The sequence below is a fragment of the Excalfactoria chinensis genome, chromosome 17 (genome assembly GCF_039878825.1).
Source record: "Excalfactoria chinensis isolate bCotChi1 chromosome 17, bCotChi1.hap2, whole genome shotgun sequence".
Classification (NCBI taxonomy): domain Eukaryota; kingdom Metazoa; phylum Chordata; class Aves; order Galliformes; family Phasianidae; genus Excalfactoria; species Excalfactoria chinensis.
Genome location: NC_092841.1, coordinates 7,907,055 through 7,930,866, shown reverse-complemented (window position 1 = coordinate 7,930,866; position 23,812 = coordinate 7,907,055). Strand labels below are relative to the sequence as shown.

The following is a 23,812-nucleotide window of genomic DNA, read 5'->3' as shown; positions in this document are numbered from 1 at the left end:
TTGTTTGTATGCATCGCAATGAATACTTTCACCTGAAGGATATCTGCCACCAAGGCAGCAGCAGAAGCACTAACTCATATTTTAAAGCCTCCAAAGAAGCTCTTTATTCAAAGCATGATTATTTATTTATTTATTTATTTATTTATTTTTAATGAGCAAAGCAATGTTATCCAGCAGCAGGCATTCAAAATCCATACCAGCCTTTTAGATAAACTTGTTTCCAGGGAGTTCTTTCGCTAAACGTGATGTAACGTACATAAGGGTCTGCTGCATTTTATTGCTCTTCAGGAGACAGTGAGAGGGAAGGAAGGAGCTCACGCCAGGAGTCAGTGCTAGGAGAAAAGCATGGGGACACCACCATTCATAACTGAACAGCGCAACAGAAACTTCTAACTCACTTTATTTACAGTTATTAAAGAAGTCAGTGGAGCTACTCCTGCAATTTCAAATCCATTAGGTTTCCTCCTGCCATCACTTTAAGGATGAGGGGTATAAAGGAAAAAGAGGGGGAAAAAAAAGGTAAAGAGGAAAGGTAACCACAGATATTATGGGCTGACAGCTGATGGCTGAGCTAGTGGTCCGTCAGCTTTGAGTGCAAGACCCCTATTGCAGATACCTATACTGCATTTCATCCATAAACTACATTTCAACAGCATCGCAGCCAGCAGACTCTGAAGGATACAGGGGGAGCTGGTTCATCCCCAGGGAACCAGAGGAAAGGTCTCCTGGACAGCCGTTTGGCAGAGCTGTGGCTGTGTGTTACCTTCCAGCATAACCAAGCTTTAAGCTCAGTGAGACCATCCTCCCCATGCAATTGGGAAATCACATCAGAAAAGAGATTAGAGTGTGGGTTCTCAGCCTCTTTTCTCTCCTACCATTTTGGCCGAAGCAGTCTCTCTGGATGACTCAATGTCATACAATACGCTCACCAACTGGTTTAAAAAAAATAAGTGGCTTTTGTGTACAATGGGACGTGTGTGTACAGACCTGCAAAACCACACAGATGGAAAAGCAGCCAGCCATTCTTCAAACCTAAACGAGTCCTTTCCTCACAAAATCTCCTCAAAGCCCACTTAATTTTACTCTGCTTTGCAACGTAACCCTCTGCAACGTCTCTGTCTAGCAGCTAGAAAGCCCAGGAGATGAGGAAATGGAAGGTGCCTCTCTGTGGGAGTGGGGTTGCTATCTTGACCCCAGAGCTCCAGCTGAGATGCACAGGTAGGTCTCCTCCTGTGCATTTCCACAGATATGAAATCTCTGCAAACAAACAGTATAGCAATGTGCCACGCTATGACCCAAACACTTTCTGATTCCCTCACTGTGCCAAGATACAAGAGTATCCTCAGCTACCTCAACAGGGGGCAAATTTCCCCATAGATCTTCTAAGGTATATAGCAGCCCTTCACTCAAGTCTTTCCAAAGCAATATGAACAGTCATTTTGAATATTGACACAGTTATTTTTTTTCTTAGAAAAATCTCCCTGGTCCTTTCAAACCCCCTGAGGGTTACCTTTAAGCAATGGACATTCATTCCACATGAAAAAAAAGAGCAGTCTCCCTTTAAAAGTACCATTTTGGGGAAGACGCTGTGCATTATCTCCTTTTGCTTGTGTCTCAGCTTTGATCACCGAGCTTTTCATCCCTGTGCTGGGAAAGAAAGCCCTTCGTGCATCCTGAGAGCTGCATCTGCTTGGAGCACATTGTTCCCCATCTGGCTGCTGCAGGCCATCTCTCAGCAAGCATCCTTGATCCAGTGAAGCCAGAGGCTCTCAGTGAGCCCCTCTGCTAACAGAACCTGTTAACAATGAACTCCTGGCTTGTGACACAACAGAGATGTTTCACATTCCAGCCTTTGATGCCTTTGGGACCTCAGCTGAAAGACATGGTGTCTTCAGACATGGTGTAAAAGGCATTTGATGGACAAGGAAACAGACTGAAAAAAGCAACGAGGATGTTTAACAAATTGGCGTAGGGGAAGTCTTAATCCCAGAACGCTTGGAAAGAGCTGGAAATGACAGTCATTTGTTTTAAACTTATTCCCTTCTGGTTTGTCTTGCTGGCCTGTCTCACCTTTGCAAGAGCACTGGCAGAAGCTAAGAGCCAGGCATTCTCCATACATGTCGCTGTGCGGCCTTTCTTGCATACAACAAAAGATGTCACAGCCGTTATCTATATTCAGGTATCTATTTGTTTAATACATGCCTGCAATTCATTGCCTTGAGAAGTGATGGAATCTATGCCACTGAAGACGAAAAACAATCAATAAACCTGCTTAACTGGGTGAACTTGAAAGATTCTTCCAGCATTGTATTTGTCAATACACCATCTGAAAACATCACCCTGTTTTAAGCTCTACAGGTAGGTGTCACCCCATGCTTTAAGTTTGCAGTCAGGATTAATACTTACCTATTTATTTGCCTATGTGAACGAGAACGGAAGACTGATGTATCTTAACAAAAGAAACACCATTAGAAATCTGCTGTCATTTGCTAAAACCAAAGAGCAAAACAAATAGCTAATTAGTCTCATGACTATTTTCTACCCCCACCCTACCCTATTTTAAATAAAACCTGATGATGCAAAGTATTCCTTGGCTTCTTGCTTAGCAACCAACTGGCTCTCTGTGGAAAGAGCTTCTTTTTTATGGCTACGTATTAAAAGTAAACCAGCCCATGCCAGGTTTGGATAAAAGGCTATTTATTTTCAACCAATTTGATAGCTGCAGTTTTCGGTAATTGAATTTTCTGTGGTCAGAGAAGCAGTAATCTTAGAAACCAAATAAATATTTTTTAATAAAATGGAACACTGAGAAACCCTATAATAATGTCAAATATGTAGCCACTTATGGATGGATAAATATTTTAAGAAATTTACATCTCACCCAATGCTTTAGGCCTTAGGCTTCCCTGGAAATTTCAAACAACACTATTTTACTTTGGGGAGGGGACGGGGGGGAATGGAGTGTATTTAGATAAAGAACTAAATACTAATCCTTCAGCTTGCAGCAGGTTTTATTTCCAATATTTATGCAGTGGTTGCTGGTTTAATCAAGAAAACAAAAATCAAGAAAACCTCCTCTGAAAATGCTGCAATAGCATGTTCCATTTCATGTGATGCAGGTTGTACCAGAGTCAGTTATGTTTGCACAAATACAACCAGCTCTGCTAGAAAAACCCTTACAAAACTCTGCGGAGTTGCTCTGTCCACACATCAAAAACTTACAATGAAACTTAGGGAGAAAACTCATTTAGGCTGAAGCCTCTTGTCTCTTGACAATAAGAATATGGTGTTTCAGTAAACATCCTTTGCACTGATCTTGCTACACTGAGAGGCAGAGGTGGTCAGATTTGGAAATCCTTTAAGGATGAATACGTACAGTGCAAGGTCATAACACTGATCTGAGTATTTCTCCTAGCTTTGGGGTAAACATTTCTACCCGAAACAGTTACTGCCTGCTAAACACTGCTGAGGGCAAGTAGTGCAAATAGTGCAGAAGACAAGCGGAGAAGGGCCCATGCTCTCCCGAACAAGTGCACACCTATGAGATGCCTGAGCCCAGGGCTCTGTACTATCCCAAATCCTAACCAGGCTTTTCACAGCCAGAAACCACTTTGTAAAATCCCCGATAACTTTCCCAAGTTCCTTTTCCAAACTCAGTGTGTTTTCCTTCAGCTGGGGGCTCTCTTGCTTTCAGGACGTATCTATTTTCAATAGAAGTGAGAAGACTGAGCACAAGTGAGACATAACTGGAGAGACAGAAATTGCATTTCCTGTAAGATGCAGCTGTGTTCCAGCAATGAACGTATTGTTCTCTTATGGGGACACCTGCTGGCAAATACAGACTTCTGTAACAACTGCTGGAAAAGGATCAATTGCAAAATGGTTTGGAATTATTAGGTACAGAACAGAAATTCTGTAAAATGATGGAAAGAAATTGAGGTATTCAGCCTAAGTAAGAAAAGACAGAAGGGAAGCATCAGATCTTCAAATACACAGAATGCTATTACAAAAGGGAATAAAGTGTTCTCAGTTTATGAAATAAGACATAATAAAGGATCAATGCAAATAACATTGCAACAACAAACTTTTGAGTAAAATGCATTTAGTGAAAGGTTCCTAACTTTGAAGATAAAGCTGTGAAATTTTCTTCACAACAGCAGGGAATTCTCGCAGAATGCACACTTGTCCAAACCTCATTGATCCATTATTCAATTAAACCACTCCTCATTTAAATATAACCACCACTTTTTAGTATACATCTTTTCTTTCCCCCCCGCAGTGATGATGAAAACTGAAAGCCAGGTGGTTTTCAGCATGACATTCTGTGGAAATCAGGTATGAAATTACCTGTTTATTAATGATGTGTCAGGAGAATGACACGCTAACAGCCAACTCCAGCACCAGCCTCGCTAATGTAGAAAGAACTACTTTGAATTACACACAATACATATTCTACAGGACTGTAACTTTGCACCCCTAGAGACACAGTAGAAACCCACGTGTTTTATCTCAAAATTTCAATCCCAGAGAGCCAAGACTCCAAAATGGATGTTAAATGTATGCTTGGTCACTATTTTATCATACTGCCTCATTGGGATTCATGTATGAGTGAACAACTAGCAGCAGATGTGTAAAGTATCAGACTGTCATCAGTCAATGCTCTAGGCAAAAGGAAAGCACTGATGGTGGGATGGGGTTCTGCAAGGACATACCACACAGAATCACGATGAGTGTCTGTCTTGACACACAGATGTAACATTCTCAGGGTCACATACAGAGATTATTATTTCAGGATAAAAACTCCAGTTGTTTACACAATGTGATGTCATCAACACTGAAAAGAGTGGAAACAAGCCATTATAAACAGTAGATGTCAAAGTAAATCCTGTTCAACATCAACATTCTTCCAAGATTTTTGGTCCATTGATCAGTAAGTCCATCTCCCTTACAATGCAGTTACTATTTCTTCTCTTCCCTTGCTTTGGAGAAGTCTTGGGTTTATACATGGGTGAGTCAGCGTGGAAACAGAAGGGCTACATTTGACTAACAGTGTTACTGAAGATGTATCAAATAAGTCACCTTTATGGTGATTTGGCAACTGTTGTTGCCAACGGTGAGTTTTTTTCTCACATTTGGAGAGCTTACCCCACCCAAGTTTTAGTCTTCACCCGTACTTTGTAGCATGCAGTATCAAGAACAGTTGGTAGCAGCTCTTCTAGGAGATGGGAGACTCCACTTTACAGTATTCGCCTTGTTCAGCCAAGAAAGATTCCCCTCTGAGCTGCTGGTGCAGCTCTGGGGCATCATCCAATATTTATAATCTGTTATCTTATAGATCTAAATGAAAGATGGAAGAGACCAAAACCAGCCTTTGTATAAATGTCATTGATTTGGGACTCTAACAGCATTGGATTTTGTCCAGTGTTTTCCCTAGCCTCACTCTTTGCCTTTCAGAATATTTGTGGAAATGAGTAACAGGATAATTTGGTATTCAGCCCTGGATATGAATTATAATCTTGGTATAAGCTATATAGGAATTTAAAAGGCAAATTTTTCACCTCAGAAACACACTTTTCTTCAACCAGTCAGAAAAAAATAATGGTTCCAAATTCAGTCCCCAGGTTTCAGGAAAGCAAGAGAGCACATACATTTGTGAACACGCATGCAGGTACACGGACAGAGGAGGTTTAGCAGGACCTACTTCAAAACCAGAACAGAACAACAAAGTGGTCCACGCCGCATGAGAGGGAAAGCTTGGAAATGATTCAGAAACCCGAGGGCACTTACAAGATCAGCATAAAAAGGTATGTAAATTTACATAGTATCTGCATCAAAAATAAAAGCAGTCCACCTTTATGCTCCCCTGTACCATTATTTAATAAGGGCTATAATGCAATTAAATGACTAAGTACGTTTAACATTTTTTCCCTCTGAACCATTCCCTGGAATGATTTATTTCTGCCCCCTGTGAGCACAATATTGTGCCACAGGAGCCAGGCAGGACCCACTTCATCCTTCCTCTGCATTAAGGGACACGGCTCTGTTTCTTCTATTTGAAGACCTATCCATCAGAGAAGTACTACAGGAACTCCCTAACCTTGTTCTATTTAGCAGTCTTCAAATTCCTGGGCACACTACATCTCAGTTTGAAATGGTTCTTGAATCTGACCGCAACAGCAGCAAAAAGCCAAAACCACAGTGGCTCAGGATGGGTCTTCAGGTCCAACAGGTATGACGTAAGAAGGCTCTTATCACACAGCTGGAGCAAGAGAAAGGCTCCTGAAGGGTCCCAGCCACCACAAAGGACATCTATACATCTAACACGTCCAACATATCTATATCAGCTCATCCTGTTTGATTCCCCATTCCAGCTACTTAAGGTAGCCTCACACCACCAGTCTTTACTGTTAAGCTCTCCCTCCTCCCATCTCAAACCTTTTCTTCCCTTTTATTTTCACTTCAGCTTACTTCACCATTGCTACCTTAAAACATTAGGAACAGCCATGAATTCCCTTTGAACCTTTTTCATAACAAAAATCCAAACACCCCTTCCTGATCCAGAAAGAAATGACAGAAGTCAGATCTCTTTCAGCTCTGCTGCAAGGTCCTTCTCTATGCTTTACAGTCACCTGTCCATCAGCACAGTCACTTCTATGAACCATCTATGAGATGTGGTCTTTCCTCCAAAGAATTCCTTTACCCTCTGGCCTTGCATAGCAAATTGATTGAGTGTCGGTCAGCCTGAACATGGGCTGGAGTTAATGCAGTACTGGTATGCTCAGACATAGCACACTCTATCACCTTCTATTAAATCTGCAATTCAACCTACAAGCGGGAGCCTCCCTCAGCTTGCACTCATACTCAATGCCCAGACATGCATGATACAGCATTAGTACGAGTTTTTCATTACGTTCTGAACAGAAATGGTCACGGTTTCCAGAGGTCCCCTTGAGGAAAACTCTTCTGCAACCCCCCCCCACCCCCTCAGTGTGCCCCGAATTCCATCCTGTGAAAAGCAAACCATAATGCTCCACAGAAGCATACAAAGGAAGGACTTCAGGCCAGTGCTTGGCTGGAAGTGCTGTTAACCAGGTACACATTTTTCCCTCATGAGAACACACTACACGATCAAACTATTATGTACAGGGATACATATATCAGTCTCATTAGCCTAATGTTGTTCCATTGGCAACTTCTGCCCTGCAAGATTGTCGTTACTGCAGAAGCATCTCCTGGCTGCATGCAGAACTGTGGGTGAACAGTGATGTTTGCTCATAATTATGTCTCTTCTTGGCCATGGACAACAATAGGATTTGAATGCTTAATTTCTTCTAATCGTTGCATGCACTTTGAAAAAGTGTACTTATCTGAGTAGAGAACCTGCTGGGCCTTGGCCACATCAATCCCATAGATTAAACAGACCTGCAGTGAAATCTGCCACCTTCATTTGCGGAGTCTTCTGCCCCCTCCAAATAACAATCGCATCCATTCCTCCGAGGGAAGAGGAGAATAAAAAGGGAAAAGCCAGCATTCAACCAATTTTAGCAAGTACAAAAGGAGACTCCACGCCAGAGGAACATGTGGTATTTTTAGTTCACCTTAAACTTTCCCCTTGGCATTTCAAGCCCTATTAATAAACAAAACAAACTGGGTTCAGAAAACAGATGAGTAAACATCTTTGATGCCTGTACTCTATTACTGATTCACCTTCCTTCCTTTCACCCACCACCCCGAGCCTCCACTCGATGACTCTGAATATTTTTATCGTTAAGGCAACAGCGCTGGGACATGTTGTGGTGAATACCCAAAAACAAAACACGTGGCAAGGTCACACGGTGTTTCCTCAGCAGCACAGGACCTCTCCATTCACTCCCTGCTTGGAACAAAACCCCCTGTATCGCAGTGCTGAGCAAAGAGAGCAGGGAGAGCGAGGGAGAGCCAGGCTGGCACCAGCAATATAATTTAGTGTGCAGGTATTTGATTTGATAAAAAACCTACCTTAATTTAAAAAAAATACGTATATGTATGCATGTATGTATGTATATATATAATAGGTTTCTGACAAGGTTGTAATTCACTGAGAGGGGCCAGGCCTACAGTTTGGGTTTGACATGTCACTCCAACCTAAACCATGACTGGTTTTACGTGATCCCCTCAGAGGGTTGCATGTTGCAGCTGGCAAAAAAATAAACAAACCTGAGCTCTGTGCTAACAGATCCTTTTTTTTTTTTTTTTTTTTTTTTTTTTTTTTTCCCCTTTTTCCTTTTTTGATTTATGCCATGAGCAAAGGAAAAAAAACAGTGACATATTTGTGAGTCACGGTTCCATCTGGCCCCTCCATGCTTGCAGCAGCAATGTCCTGCTGAAGAGACAGACAGTACAAAACACGGAGCAACAGGCCTCAAACGGGCAGAGCTGGGTAATTCTGAGATCTCGTTTGCAACAGCTCACATACATGAGATGTGTGACACCATCCTTCTCCAACCCTCCTCCAGCTGCTGGGGATGTCCCTTCTATGGCTGGTTCATGGGAAATTATTTAATTTGACCCTGCCCTGTCTCTGCACAAATCCCTGCACTGCAGGCAAAGCTCTGTGGTTTCTCCTATTGTTTTCTGTTTGTTTTTCTTTCCAACAGAAGCATAAAGCTCCAGTGTTGGATTTGCAAGTAGAGATGACAAACAGAGCATCAAAGCAGCATGCTACGTTCCCCCTTGAACACGTTAAATGTTTAGCTGAATGCCTAAGGAAACAAGGCTTCCATGCACATCGTGTATGGATTTATTCTGCTTTCCCTCTATCCCAAGTTTTTAATCATTGACTAATTTCAAGCAAACTTATCAAAGGAGTAAAGACCTCAAAGATAAGATTTTCACAAATTTCATCAGGCAATCAGATAGCAGAGGCGGCTCCCAGGTGCCAAGAGGAGCAGCCCCTGCCCTTCCTCAGGCATCAGAAAACATGAGGGGGAGGAAAAGAGAGGGAGAGATGTTGAAAAGCAGCTTTCATTAATCCCCCTGCACACAAAGCTACTTGTTTATTACTATGAGAACTTTTACATCCACCTCTGCTTCCAAGATCCAACAGCTCAGTCCTAGAAACACACAGGGATTTGGCTTCACATGTTCTGGTCCATAAAGTTAAACACATGCTTACAAGATCCAGGGCTAAAGTCTGGTATCACACTGTATCCTTTCAGAAACAGAACCCAAAGTAACTTTCCTGCCCAGTTAGTTTCCACAACAACATCCAAATACAAACGTCTGTGGCACAGAAAAATGTCTCAGCATTACCATTTTTCATGAAGAAAGACAAAAATTAGTCAATATGTTTTAAGAGTTTTAAATGGGAGGATTTTCTTTTTACAGCCTGTTGCCATACCAACATGGGGAAATCCTACTACTTAAAAACAGCATGCACACGCACACACACAGACAAACAGGGAAATGGATTTCTTATCCCCCCTACCCCCCCCAGCACTTTTGTCCTTATTGCAGATGTAAGCAGCGACTTGGAGAACAGCAGCAGCAGCTTGGGTGCATGTGCCTAAGCTTTATATAATATAAGTCTAATATAACAGTGTGTCAAATGTTTGCTTTGGCGATACTATTCTTCAAATCCCCTTTTTATACTAATATTTAAAATGGGAAAAGGCTTTAAAAGAATGGGTGCGAATTACAGGTTCAAAGGTTTTATGAGGCTTCCAGCTGAGCATCGCTTACGCTAAGAATGGAGATTTCCAAAAACAGTGTTTAGGCAGTTTATTGGGGTTTATTTTCTCTAAGAAACTGCTACTGCAATCCAATGGGAGTGGGAGGAACAGCAGGAGGGATAGGGGGCAACAAACGATCTTTTTCTCATGTAAATCTAGTGACTGCGCTTACTTACAGATCATAAAGCCTGCCCTCTGAACTATCCCCATTATGAAAGCTAAGGAAAACTCAGCTCAGCAGAAATGAGATGGACTTCCCACCACTAAAAAGACTCCTTTAAAATAATAATAATAATAATAATAATAGTAAAATATTTAGGAAATTCTGGCCAAATATTTGTTGAAAACTCGTGGTTTATAAGATTTCACCCAGCTCAGTTGTTAAACTGAGTTAAGCAGCCTTATCACTTTAAAGGGTTTAGCAGCTCAGGAACAGTTCTGTGCTCATGCAGCAGTGTTGGCACACATCGAGCTGTTGTGAAATACAGGCAGGGTGCTGTGTGCTCTTACCTGTGTCTGTGTGTACAGAAAGCAGCACCTACAGACAAATAATGTGCTAGAGGCATTATCTGGCTCTATTACCTTGCCACTTCTTTACTAAATCCACGCGTTTTAATATGCATATTAGAAGCACATCCCTCTGCTACTCGACTTAGACATCAGCTTCTGTCACAAAACTAAACATCCCTGCAGAAGTACAGGCAGAAAAGCTATGGTTTGTAGGGTGCAGGAATAAAAAGAGCCATTATCTCCCCTAGTATGGAGCTTTGCTCTGCTTTGGATGCAGGCACAGTTAAGTGTATCAAACGGCTTTTCATCTGGATGCTAAGTCTGGAAGAACCAAGAGGAATTGCACCGCTGCAATCACGCATCCCTACGAGCCAAGAAACTTTCATTCCTCAACCCACGCCAAAGAAGCCTTCTTTGGTGGATAATAACAACCTGGAGATCATGGACTTTAAAACTTTCAGTAGAGAAAGTGAGTTAATCAAGGGGAAAAAAAGAGGTTAACACAGTCATGTTTCACTACAGGATTATAGTGTCAAACCACAGGAAGCTGTCTCTGGTGGTTTGCTGATCTCTGTGGTCTGACTGAACTGAAGTTATTATGAACAGTAACTTCATTGCTGGCAGTATTATTGTGTGTCCTTCTCCCTACCTGCAACCCTAAGGAACAGTATAAGGGCCCTGATCCTGCAGCATCTGTTTCAGTTCTGACCCTACTACCAGTGAAGTCAACAGTGAAATTTCCACTTGCTCAGCAACAGAAAAGCTGTTCTCTCCACAAGGGGATCAGCACCGCTGGATTCACTGCAGTTACATATTGAATTGCAGTGACTACAGCATGCTTGCAATGACTGGATCTCATTTTAGTTACCATAATTTTTACTCTAATAAGTAGGTTGGCATGGATGTGAAATAAGTTACCAGGTGCTAAGGGGCAAAAAAATCCAAATAACACAGGATTTCAGGTTTTGGAAATAAAAAAATCTACCACGTCGATAAGAAACTAAAGAACAGACCACCTTAATTCTCCCTCACCTTACAAAATCAATGCCGATTCTTTACAAACTAAGTTCATTCCTGTTAATCCATATAGCAGACAGAGAAACCAAGCCATGTGAATGAGGTATCAGATTAGTCAGCAGATGGGACACATTGAGATGGTCAGTGATGGAAAAAGGCAACATGAAGAGTAAATTCCACATCTTTTTAAAACATATCAAGCAGTTTTTAATTATTGAGGGCACTGTTTTGTAATTAGGATTAGAAATGATACTTCCAATACATGATTTTTGCATACCCATTGAAACGAAGAGTTTCAGTTGCTCCTCCTGTTATTTTGCCTGGACTAAAATTTGACTTTCAAGTATTTTGTCTATCATTTTTAAAGAGGAAAAAAAAATAACAAGCCTGAAAGAACAAAGATGACACTTCAAAGCCTTCAGCAGAGAAGGAAGTGCCTTCTAGCAAAAAATCATACATTTTGTCAATGAAACCTTTGTCAGACAGTTCCTCTCCTGCCTTGGCTGCTGTATGGTTAGAGATATAAAAGCAACTGAAGACAGAAGAGAAAAAGAATCCCTGAGAGAAGGAAAAAAGTCATGTCCCAGCACAGTCCTCTCTTTGCCCTCGGTGTTTATCTGACACACTGTTATTGATAGCTCTTTTTCCAACTCCCCTGACTGAGGGAGCACATATACCTTTTATTGCACTGAAGTTGATTTAAACCACCCTCACAATTTGTGAGGCTGTTTTTCACTTACCTAAGGAAGTTCTTGAGAGGATTTTGAAGCAGTACAGTACAGTAGTTAAAATCAAGGCCGTTTAAAGAAGAATTGCATTTCCTCAGGCCATACATAATTTTTCATTCCTATAAATACCAGGGAACTCTGCAGCTTTGGCAGGGAGAAGCCAGCTAAATGCAACAGGCTTTGGATCACTTCAAAGCATCAAGGCAAATTCATTCCCTTCTGACTCTCAGGTTCTCAAGTCTTACCACAAACAACCAAGATTTCTCTTCCCAGCCACATGCAGTGCCATGTGGATTTTACTGTGAAACAACTTCTAATTTGCTCACATACTAAAAAAGATTTCAGGACCTCCATTCTGTTTTATAGCAATTTTTGATCAAGTCCTCGCATGCAGCTGCTTTGTACCACTTGCTACACAACAAGAGTTTTCATACCTCCGTTCAGTGCTCTTTTTCAACACTCTAAAAGTAGTATGTGAAGAACTAACCAATTATTCATCTTTGCAGTACCTTCCATTTCCTGGAGCATTGCAACAACACGTTACTTAAGACTTGGTTGACTCTTAACACTATTCAGTTAAGTTGCTTCTGATAGCTATTATCCTTAACAAGTTTCCCTTCAATAACAAGTTGCTTTTGACCTCAATACACCTGGAGACTTCACCTTTACATTTCACCTCTGACCTAACCCGATAGAATTGACATTTTGCAATTATCAGCAATTTGTTAGCTTTATTTTGGTTAGCACCCAATTATGCAAATAATAGACGTGTAATAGAAATGCTCCTATTGGGCTGCAAATCTGTAGGAAAGTCTTTCATGCATGAATGACCGTGGCAACCTGGGTATACTTTGTTGGAGCAGAAAATGAGAATTCAGAGAACACCTATCCCATGTATTCTCTGTTGGGATGGGAGAGACTTCATGCTTTTTTCATTAACTCTTATGATAACCTACAGCTTAGATGAAGCCTCCCCGTGTGAACCAGGACTTTGCAACATCTAACTTTTCTGTATTCATATGCTCAATACCTTAGCTACATACCCTTAGCATTTCTCCAATATAAAGGGAAGACCGAGATTTGAGACACTGGCAAATAACAACATCACATTTTCTAAAACACAAAGAGAATGAACTTGATTTGGAGCACGCTGATCAAGTGCAAGAAGAAATCCCACATTTCTTCATGGAGACAGGAAACCATCACAGGGGACTGAAAGAGAGTAGAGCTGTACCCTGGACGTGTTTATATTGGCTCTTGTTGTGCTTGAATACACTGTTTTGTCTTTTTCTCTATAGGATCTTTGCAGTGTTCTATAATAAGAATAGAACAGCTGATCCTGTCCTATCTTGCCCTCTATTTATCAAAAAGGTTTTTAACCCACAGCATTTCACAAGCACCAAAAATGCATATAATAAACACTCAAACAACAAGAGCGCAGCAGTCCCAGTTTCCCTACCTTTACAGCAGAATTCAGCTCTATTTGATGCATCAATTTCATCATCCTCCTGACAGCAGACAAGTCCTTTTCCCGTCTTCTGACCTCACCCACTTCCCTGTCAAAAGATTAAGGCATATTTGGAAATGCTCGGAGCTATTTTTAGACTGCACTACAGACATGCAGGGAGGAAAGCAGCTAGTGCACTTTCTTCATAATATAGTAATCTCGATGTCTAGAAAAACCACTCTGGTTTGAATGTCATTTCAAATAGTTACCTTGGGTAAGGCCAGATTAGCAGCATCAGTCTGAAATGTGATTGTCCAAATCACTTCCCTCTGGAAAGGGACTTGCTGACTCTTGTGGCTGAGAATGCACAGCCACAGGATGCAGGAAGGACGTGGGCTCTTATCTTTGCCACTGGGAGATGCTCTCTTTCAAGTGTCCCAAAACCAGGAACAAAAGTTCTGGAATAAGAAAAAAGATACAATTGCTGTGTTGAAATCTGATGAGACCAAGAGCACTGTGCTGTGGGCTGGGACTCTGAGCTATGCAGGGGGTTGTGTGTGGTGTCTGAATTCAGTGTGACATGGTGAGGTGCCTCCTGATGGGCAAGCTGCAGCACAGCTCCACTGCCGACAGGTCTATGCCCCATCCAGATGCCTGACAGACCACTAACAAGGACAATCCTTCACTGTGTCCAGCTGCAAGGGCTTCTGGAACAAAACAGTTCCCAAAGTAACACAGGGCATATATACAGAAGACAGAACATGATACAGACATAACTGGCACACAGCACCAGTGATCTTAAGTAGTTGTTTTTATAGCATTTTAGTACAGCTTTTTTTTTCTTCCCCCATATTTGGATAGTAGAAAGGAAAAGTAAAGGAATATCAAATATCCTGGATTGTTAGCAGCTGAATGTTGCAGGTATGAAAAGCACATCCACACGCACACACAATCGTTCCATGCCTTGTCTGCCTTCTTTGCATATACAAAGAGGTCTGTTATACATGTGAAATCCTGAAATATGTTGGCTTACTGGCATGATGGGAATGAGCATAGAATAGCACAAATGGGTTTTAAACCCTTATCTAACTACTGCTTCTAGCTGGGCACTGCTGCATGTGGTACCCTGTCTTGCTCTCTTCACTAATTCACTAAGAACCTGCATTTCCACTGGGTTCCATGTGAAAACTCAACACTAGTTACAGGCAATGAAAAGAAGGATGTTAACTAATAACAAAGCAAAACCCAGCCCAAATAAATCACATAAAACTGAGCGGCTACAATAAAGCCATCATCTTTTTCTTTGTTTTCCCCTCCTACAGAAAGAAGCACAAGAATATTCAATGGCAGAAAAGGCAATTCAAGATCACACCTCCTAGGATCACCCTTGGTGATCTGCCCACTTTACCAAATATCAAATGTGCTTCCAGCCACGCCTGGCATCTCTCCATCCATGAATATGTACATTCAAAAGCATAATGGTTATTGCATGTCACGCTTATGGGCATTTGGCACATGCAGCTCTCTCTTTCCCAGTCTATAAGTACATGAAACATAAAACTAAGAAAAATCTGAGACATTGTGGAAACTGATGAGGGCTTGAATGAGCTTCTGGAATAAAATTGGAGCCCCTCCCCATCCAGGCAGTATTTTTAGGAAGCCGATTGAGAAATGTTTTCCTTTCTCCATTTCCATGTTTACTGGGATACAACATTGTTACACTCGATTGCATCAGAAAACATGGAAACAGCTCTACAAATTGATTCGACCACAAGATCTCAGAGGAGTTTGCTCCTTGTCTCCAAGGAGTTTACCCAGCATAAACAATGTCAAATAAATACAAGGCAGACCTAAGAGAGTTACTGTTTCTCAAACAAGCTTCTGAAATATCAAACATAGATACACCCATCAGGCAACTTCATCTGGATGGGTGTTATGATGGCATAATTCTTTTAATGGCTACAGCCATCCTAATAAAATTACAGACCATGTTAAATTTGTCAAATTTGCCCTGTTTGAAGAGAATGTCAGGAATGGAAATCGTGATGGGACTAAAACAAAGCCCCCCTTCCAGGGAAGTCACCAAGAGATGCAGCTGCACTCCAGTTTAGTATTTCCCAATGGCCACTAACACCCAAATTCCTTGGAGGTCTGGAATTCAGATGTTCATGCCATTAACCTAAAATTTTTTCTATGTCATCAGTTGTAATCCCTGACATCATCATACAACTCTAGTGTGGCCCATCTTCTGCTTTAACACCGACTGTGCTGCACCTTGGAGTCCTTCCTTTCAGTCAGTGATGCTTCTATACTCTTGCCTGCTCAAGTGTGCCTTCATTTGGGTATTGGCACCGCTGGGTTGTATTCTGCACCTCTTGGCCCACACTGCAGGCTGACAGCCACAAGTCACCAGCACAACCTGCCAAGTCCTATGGAACACACTCAGCTACACACTGAAGAACTTTTGGATCTTACAAAAAAAGAACCCTGTTCCCAATCAGTTACAGAGGGCCAGAACAGAACTAAAGGTGCCCGATTAACATGCTAATGGGAAACAAAGAAGCTTACAGTTGTTTTTAGTTTGAAACTGGGAACTCTTCAATAGAAATTATAAAAGCATGCAGACAGGGCTCTCAGATGCGCACAGCCTTTGCATGTCATCCATTGGAAACCAATTCAGTTTCATGGGAAAACACTCTTAAAGTTCATCAAAAGATCATTTTCTTTAATACAGGAAAACTGTAACATCTCCCAGGCCCTCTAACTTTTAACCTATTCCTCCTTATCTTGTCCTCCCTGGTAGTTTCGATTCCTCAGTACAACAGGTGGGTGAAAATTGAATCCCCTTTCCAGAAAAAAAATATCTTCATTTAAAAGGTAAAAAGAAAAGGGAGATGTAGGTGGCAGGAACAAAAATGAAAGTAAGATGGCAACAATAAGCCCAATGTGTTCTTCTGCACTGGATTTCCAAGCACCTTTAAATCCTTTTTAATTTTAAAGAAGCATTTGATTTCAGTTCTTGTTTTCAGCAGAGACATTAAAAAAAGCCCCAAACTATGATGAGGCTTCACATGGGGCAGCCAGGAAGCTGTCATTTGGATTTTCCCACTAGGAAATCGGGGTTTTTTTTAATGCAAAATTGTAGCATTCTTCAGGAAAATAAATAAGTAAATAAATAAATGATTTTGCAAAGAGGCATTTTCTATCAGCAAATGATTCTGATGGAAAATTGCCCATTAAACTTACTCAGTGCATGTGGCAACACTAAATAAGCAGCTGCAGACATTCAGGTAGGCTTGCAGTGAGACTGCTTTTGCCATTAGGGTGAGCAAGCAATCTTCCCCACCGTGACTGAGTAAACCTGAGAATCGAGAGGCTGAGTAATAGAAGTTTGTGGCTGAATATAAGAGGAAACTTGGTTGTCACTGTGCAGTCCATCAGATTTAAAACTGCAAAAAAAAAAAAACAAACTGCTTTCTTTCTCAACCACAGAGTGAAAACCAGGGCACCAGCACCTGCTGTTACTGCTTTTCAATCTCTAAACTACTTCTACCTGAGCAAGTACTATCAGTATCCTCTCCACTGCAAGGCCAAGGAAATGGAGTTAGGAATCAAGTGCCAGGACTGAGGTAGGGATGCTATCACAGCATCACAATCATTGCCACCTGCACACATACACCCCCACCACCACCAGCAGCCACCCAAAGTCTGGGCTGGAGGGCTTGGCTGCTCACAGCTACGCTGCTCCCAGAGTTTCCCCATGGGAGTGATGTCTGAGCAGGCACAGACTTTGGCAGCACTTTTCAATTGTTCCCAGAGGCAGGCAAATGGGGATAATTAGAGAATATAACACGTATATAAAAATGAACTTGTTTCCTATCTCCACCCTGTACGTGGCAGGCTGTGTGCACAGACACTGAGATCAACTTTTTCACCTGAATTAGGACAAAGTGTTTTGCTATTCTCTTTCTCTCTTCCCTTTCCTTCCCCGAGCTCCCCTCCACCCTTTCTGCTGTCCTTACTTTAATCTACAAAACAGTAATGGGTCTGCAGGCATCCTGCCAGGGTACAGCTCGCATTCACCTGGCCAATGCCAGGATCCTTCTCCTGGCTCCCATTATAAACCAAGACTAAACGAAGGAGCCAGGAGGTCATTTCTGAGCCAAAGCACCCGCCCAGCATCCAGACTTTATAGGAACAAAATTTATGGGAACTGAAGACTTCCATCTCTCTCTTGCTCTCTCTCTTGCTCCGGAAGAGGTTTTTATCACCCTTGATATCAGAGTGAAAACATTCTAAAAAGCTGATATTAATAACATTGATAGGCATCCCCTCCCCCCTTCCACACACACAATACATAAAATGTTATTCATACAGAAAAAATATGCATTAATAACAGTTCTTCCTTCCGACCTTCCCTCAGAGGGACTTTGGTCACTGCAGGGCTCTCAAATAGAGCAGCAAGCCATCCAATAATTCATTTCTGTTAATTGTCTTTCTCACAATAAAACAATCATATTTTAACTGTCCACTCTGCGAGTTCCACTGAGGCACCAGGTAGTTGTTATTCTTCAAATCCAACAAAACCCCACAGCAAGTACTCACTGCAGCTTGTGTGTGAGGAATGCATTTTGTCACTCATCTGTGCAGCTATCATTTTAATCCTACCTGGGAGCCAACAGAGCTATCAGTACTGCTGTCAGCCACAGCTCCCTATTCACACTTCCTCCATACAGTGGGCTGCACCGGTCTCTGCTCTGGCAGCAGGAATAAAGCAGCACCTCCTCAAGCTGCAAACTCCTTGGAGTAGGGAAACACTGCCAAATTCTGCCATTGTCAGATGACTTTTATCACTTGGCAGGGATGTGAATGGGGGCAGCCTCAATCTTCTGTCTACCACATGCTAATCTAGTCCAGTCTGAGGTACGTGTCACCTTATCATCTCAATGCAAACTGTGAGCAATCATATCTAGCAGAATAGCAGCGCATGAATTAATGACTAATGATGATAGGGTTTTTGGAAACAATTTTTAGCCAAGCATCACACTTGCAAATGACTCAGTGGAAGCTAGTAAACATTGGTTATTAGCCAGCAGTTACAATGCAGAGGAAGTAGCATCCTCTGACGTTGGAGGACTGCTTTCCTCACTCACAGGGAATTAGAGATACCCATAGGAATGCAATGACACAACCAAGGCTGTGGATGTGATCTGCTCATGGCACATCAGGGCTCCTGCTGAGCAACACAAGGCATTACTCTGGCACCTAGGAATAAGAGCTCACCCCGTGCAGATCCCTCAGCTTTTTTTATGATTCTGAAGACCAAAAGTGAAGAGGAAGATGAGTATTACACTATGCTGAATGCCTCAGGAAGGTGAAAACAACCATCACAAATGGTACCTGAACAAATGAAGAATCACAGAATCATCCATATTGGAAAAGACCCTTAAAATCATTAAGTCCAATCTTCTCTGTTCTTTCAGCAATTTGAGAACTTTTTCCGAGTATTCCCTGTGTTCAAAGCTGTACTGTCAAGCCACATTGTTTCCTGGAGCATCTGAAAACCCAGAGTGGATACAAAGGGAGGTAGGAAGATGCTGGGGGACAGTAAGTAATTCAACTGTGTGACCAGACAAACTCGAGCAAAAAAAGGTGTCAGACATCATCTAATGCTGGAAATTGGGGAACCAAGATAAGAAAAAACACCAGGGGACTTCGAAACTATGAAGCTTACAACAGTCTAGAAGTCAAAAATGAGATGATACGAGAACTCAAAATTAAATAATACAATATTTGACAATGCTAAGCAGACTAGCAGAGTGAGACAGATGAAACGGGACCGGATGAAGCCATGGGAGCTCAGGGCCTGGAAATTTTCCCAGTTCCTGTCTACATTGGCATGGACTGATTGTTCCTTATCAGGTTGGCAGCCCATTTCACTCGTTTTCAAAACGAATTACAAGGGAGGGGAAAGACACGCAGGCTATTTCTAGCTTCCCAAAGTCACAGCTGTCAGTGCTATTGCCACTGAGACGGGAAGATAGGACCACAGGGTAGACGACTGCTGACTTCATCTAGGAAGTATGTCAATACAAGATGCCAAACCCAAGCTTCTGACCACTTGTGGTCATTCAAGATCCCAGGGCACATTTTGCAAGAGTATGGGTGTTAGCCCTGGTATACTGGCCAAATCCAATCGTGGCTATTTATATTCAGCCTCTCTAAAATACGGCTTGGAGTTTCAACTGGAAAACTTAATTTTGCTTTTCTGTCTGGAACTCCGCAATGATGCGGGTCCAACAACGGCATGCAGTATGCCAGCAGAATGGTGTCCCAGTGACTGGTAAGTCCTGGGAAGATAGAGCTTCATTTATCATCTTACATCAGCACTTTAACATACACTGAACAAAAAAAAAAGCTACTTTGGGATTTAAACTTTTTTTTTTTTTAAGTGACTGATATCAATTCCAGACTGTTTTCAGGAAGCCCAAATGCATTAACTATATTAAATAACCAAGGCTCATTAACTTCAGTAGTTTCTTCCCCATTTTGGTCAAAGTTGTAGCTGGGGTTGTAGCTCTAAACTGCATTCCTGTGTTTCTTTATCATGGGTGCTGACCATCTGGTTTGTGTGATGAGAAATCCAAGCATGTGCATTTTTTGCTAACTCATCTGCTCTCATCAAATCACCTGTAATACATTTTGATAGAGGATAAAAAAAAATTGTCAAAATAAAAGGTTTGCTCCAGTGTCCACCGATGTTTCTTGTTCCAAGAAGTCTTAATATCAAAATAAACTAGTAAGAGTGTGGACGTCAGCTTCCAAGATTTCCCACTGCTTTTAGCATAGCAAAGTGAACGTTCAGCACTGAGCTTTTTGCTATCATTAAACCCAAATCTTTCAACGGTGTAGGATTTAATAGTGCATCACAGGGATTAGAATGACAGGAAAAATATATACTATCATTGCCTGGAAGAAACAAAAAATAGATAAAATGGTTAAAAGTGGAAGCTATTCAAATAACTAAAAGGCTGCTGCATATAGCTGAGCTAACTTACTCTGGGACATTGTATAATTCCACTCAGATCTGGAAAAGAGATACAAGGAGCAAGGTGTATCAGCCAAAGTTAATATTTGCACAAAAATGGTGAGTCATATAAACTGGGATTTCCTCTTCTAGCCACTTATGGCGTATCATCTGAGCCTCAATCAAATTTGATGCAATAACTTTCATCTGATAGTGAAAAATGTTCAGCTCAGGTAAGAAATACTCGATTTTTGGCTGGAATTCTTCTGCATTTAACTTCTGAAATGTTTCAGCAAAAGAACTTTGTCCTCAAGTATTCCATCACCTGCTATTGCACAATTGTTTTGAAGATGCATTCACTTCCTTCCCGACCCTCAGTCATCCTCCAGAAAAGCAATACAGAACCAATTTCAAATACACGTTTCAAATACAAAGAAAAACAGCTTCACTTCACTGGGTTCTCAGCTACAAGACAGCTGGATGAAACAAAAACAAGCTGAATCACTCTTCATTTCTTCCTGATAGACTGGAAGACATGTTTCACCAGGCTGAGCCTATTTTCCTCTGCGAGGAAGCCAGGCCTTCATGAGAAAGCACTGGGCAAGGTTCACATTTGCCTGCCACCACCTCCGAGTCACTCGCCAGAACCTGTGCCAAGCAGTAGTACTGTGCTGTCCAGAAACAACACACTGCAGTAACATGGGAGGAAGGACCACACGACAACACCCTTTGTGGCTTTGGAAAAAGTGATGGGTAATAAGGTAACTGATGAACATCAGCAATGAGCAAGAAGGGAACAGGTAACGGCACTGGGGAAGTTTGTTCCCTGCATCTCCCTCCCCTCTGAGAACACAGAATGTAAGAACTGGGTTTTCCAGGTGATCCTTCAATTGCTTTCTTGCATTTTGTGAGACTGGGATGAAAGCAATATAGAACTGCTCATCATTTTTTTGCCAGGACACACAAGAACAAATTACCTTCAGTGACCATCAGGAAAACCAATCTGGTATTGACAGTTCAGAGGCACCTTTTGAAATTTCAGGCCTAAACATGAGCATCAACATAAAACACAAACCCCTTATTATGCATTTAATCACATCACTATAGAAAGAGCAGGATTTATTAAAAGCACCTTAATAAGTTCCGGGCCTTTTCTCCCATTAGTTTCCAGAAGTGACTCAAAACCTGTTGCATGAACAGGCTGGAAAAATCCCTTTGGGATCTTATCCACATTTTAAAGCACATTTTATACACACGACCTGCTGCTCCTAGGAAGAATAGGGTGATTCCTTTGGGGATTTTAAGGAACAACAGTAATGCATCTAACAACCAAGGCCTATGGCATCCCCAGACACCAACCTTCCTACCCTTACCCAAATATATGCTTATTTCCTATGTTCTTTTTGCTTACACCCTTGTAAAAATGCACTGTGTTCTTACTATTTCATTACTTGTCTAGACTGTATTTACCTGTCCTGCATGTAAACAGAGGGTTATGAAAAACGGGAAAACACAGGGAAAAAATAAACAGACAGACAAAAACACCCAAGATGATGCTTCCGCTGACCAAGCCCTCTAAGGCACTTGATCAGGTACTGCAAGGCACGACAGAGCCAGGAGGAGCTGTATTACTCACACAGCAGCTCAACACCGTTCTCCTGGCTGCCTACCTCTCCTGGAGCCTCTCTGACTGCTTCAGCCTCAAGAGAGCTTTCCACCCTGCTCTCCTTCTCCTGCCCAAGGAGCAGCCATGACACCCCAGGTCAGGTGCACTTCCTCAGGGAAGCTCATTGGACAATGCATGGGTGGGACTTCTAGAGCAGGGACCAATGGGAGAGAGTCGTTGCTGATATGATGGCGGCTTGTTCCTCCAGTGCTGCCCTGCAGTCTGGGCACCCTGGGGCATCCTCTGGGTTATGTAGGGTCCATTCTTATCCTCAGCGATTAAACTTCTCTTTAACAAACTCAGCAGTTCACACATCAGCAAAACCCAGAGGAACTTCTGGCTGAATGCAGTGTAGAAGCATACTTACAAACGTGTGCTTGCATGTTCATGCACACATACGTACGTCCCAACACATGTGCATATGACTACAACAATTTTATTCCAGAAGGGCAACTTTTGCTTTAATAAATAAGATGTTATGAAGGGAGGGTGGTCAGCTTGTTTGGAAGAACAACACTGAACGGGTGCGACTCAGCTTTCCCTGGCTTTTTAACAGCCGTGAACTGCTTGATATTTTTGGCTCAGCACTATTATTATATATATATATATATTTTCCCTTTTAAAAAATATGAGGCAGTAGGCTTCCTCCCAAGACACACTCAGGTGGGGCCGCTTCTAACTGCTGACTTTCCCCTGGGGCAGCTCATTTTGTTTATGAAAAAAAAGGAGCAAAAAAAGACAACTCCTCCATGACACGCTGAATCAAACTCAGATCGCTCTTCTGCCACCCTGCCCTGTCCCTCCATGTCACCACGGACTCATGACATGCACTGGCTTAGTCCCTCAAATTGGTTTTAAAAGGTTACAGAGGCAAGAGCACTGACATTTATCACTTGCAAATGAGAGCCCTACCGTCATCTCCAAGGGAAGAGTTACATTCTGTAATCCTTATTCCAGGGTACTTTTCTGCTTACTTTATGCTGGGAGCCTCAGTGAAAATGAACTAAGTGTGCTTGGTTTTATTGCTGCAGGATTGGAGTGAGTCCCTGAGGAGGGCTGTTAAGCCCCAGAAACCTCTATGGAATCGTTTCAATTTGCACGTCATCTGAAGTGAGTGGGATCTGACCACTGCCCTTGTCACCACATGGAATTGTTTTCCTGATGTTCGGCTTTTCTCATACAAGAGTCTTGTTTTATGACTTGTTCTACCTAACAGCTACACTGGGGAAGCCCATCAGTTTTTAGCTTGTTTTTGGTCAGACAAAACTTTGACTCCACGGTGCGTTTTGCCTGAATAAAAACAATAAATCCCTTTGAGATGAGATCATCTTTAGGGAGCAGGCCTGATTTCTCCTGCAGCCTGTAAGTTTTTTATTGAGATCTAGGGCTTATTGCACATTAAAGCACAACAGATCGGGAACATTTAACCTATCTTATACAAAATATTAGTAACCTTTTTCAAAGCATTCATTTCTATTTTATTTGCTTTTTTTCTTTCATGCCATGAAGTATCTGAACGACACTGAGAAACAGGAACAACCAGCACTGTAAAGGCCTCCAGTCTTTCCCAAATGCCACAGAACTTGTTGAATACCTAGCACAGTCCACTAAGAACATTTCTGAATATGAGAAATGATATATTCCAGTCACAGCTCCCTTTTTTTAGTCCATATTTTCATCTGGAAGTCAGGAGACTGCACTCCAGAT

The 23,812-nt window shown here is 41.9% G+C and overlaps 1 long non-coding RNA gene across 1 annotated transcript; it reads right to left on the bottom strand.

The window, feature by feature from the left end:
• Positions 1-220: 220 nt before the first annotated feature.
• Positions 221-22,201, bottom strand: LOC140259916 (uncharacterized). The gene is made up of 4 exons (XR_011905476.1): positions 22,110-22,201; positions 13,682-13,870; positions 13,425-13,521; positions 221-332 (listed from the first exon to the last, which is right to left on the bottom strand). It is a non-coding gene; the product is annotated as an uncharacterized lncRNA (long non-coding RNA).
• Between the last annotated feature and the right edge of the window lie 1,611 nt (positions 22,202-23,812).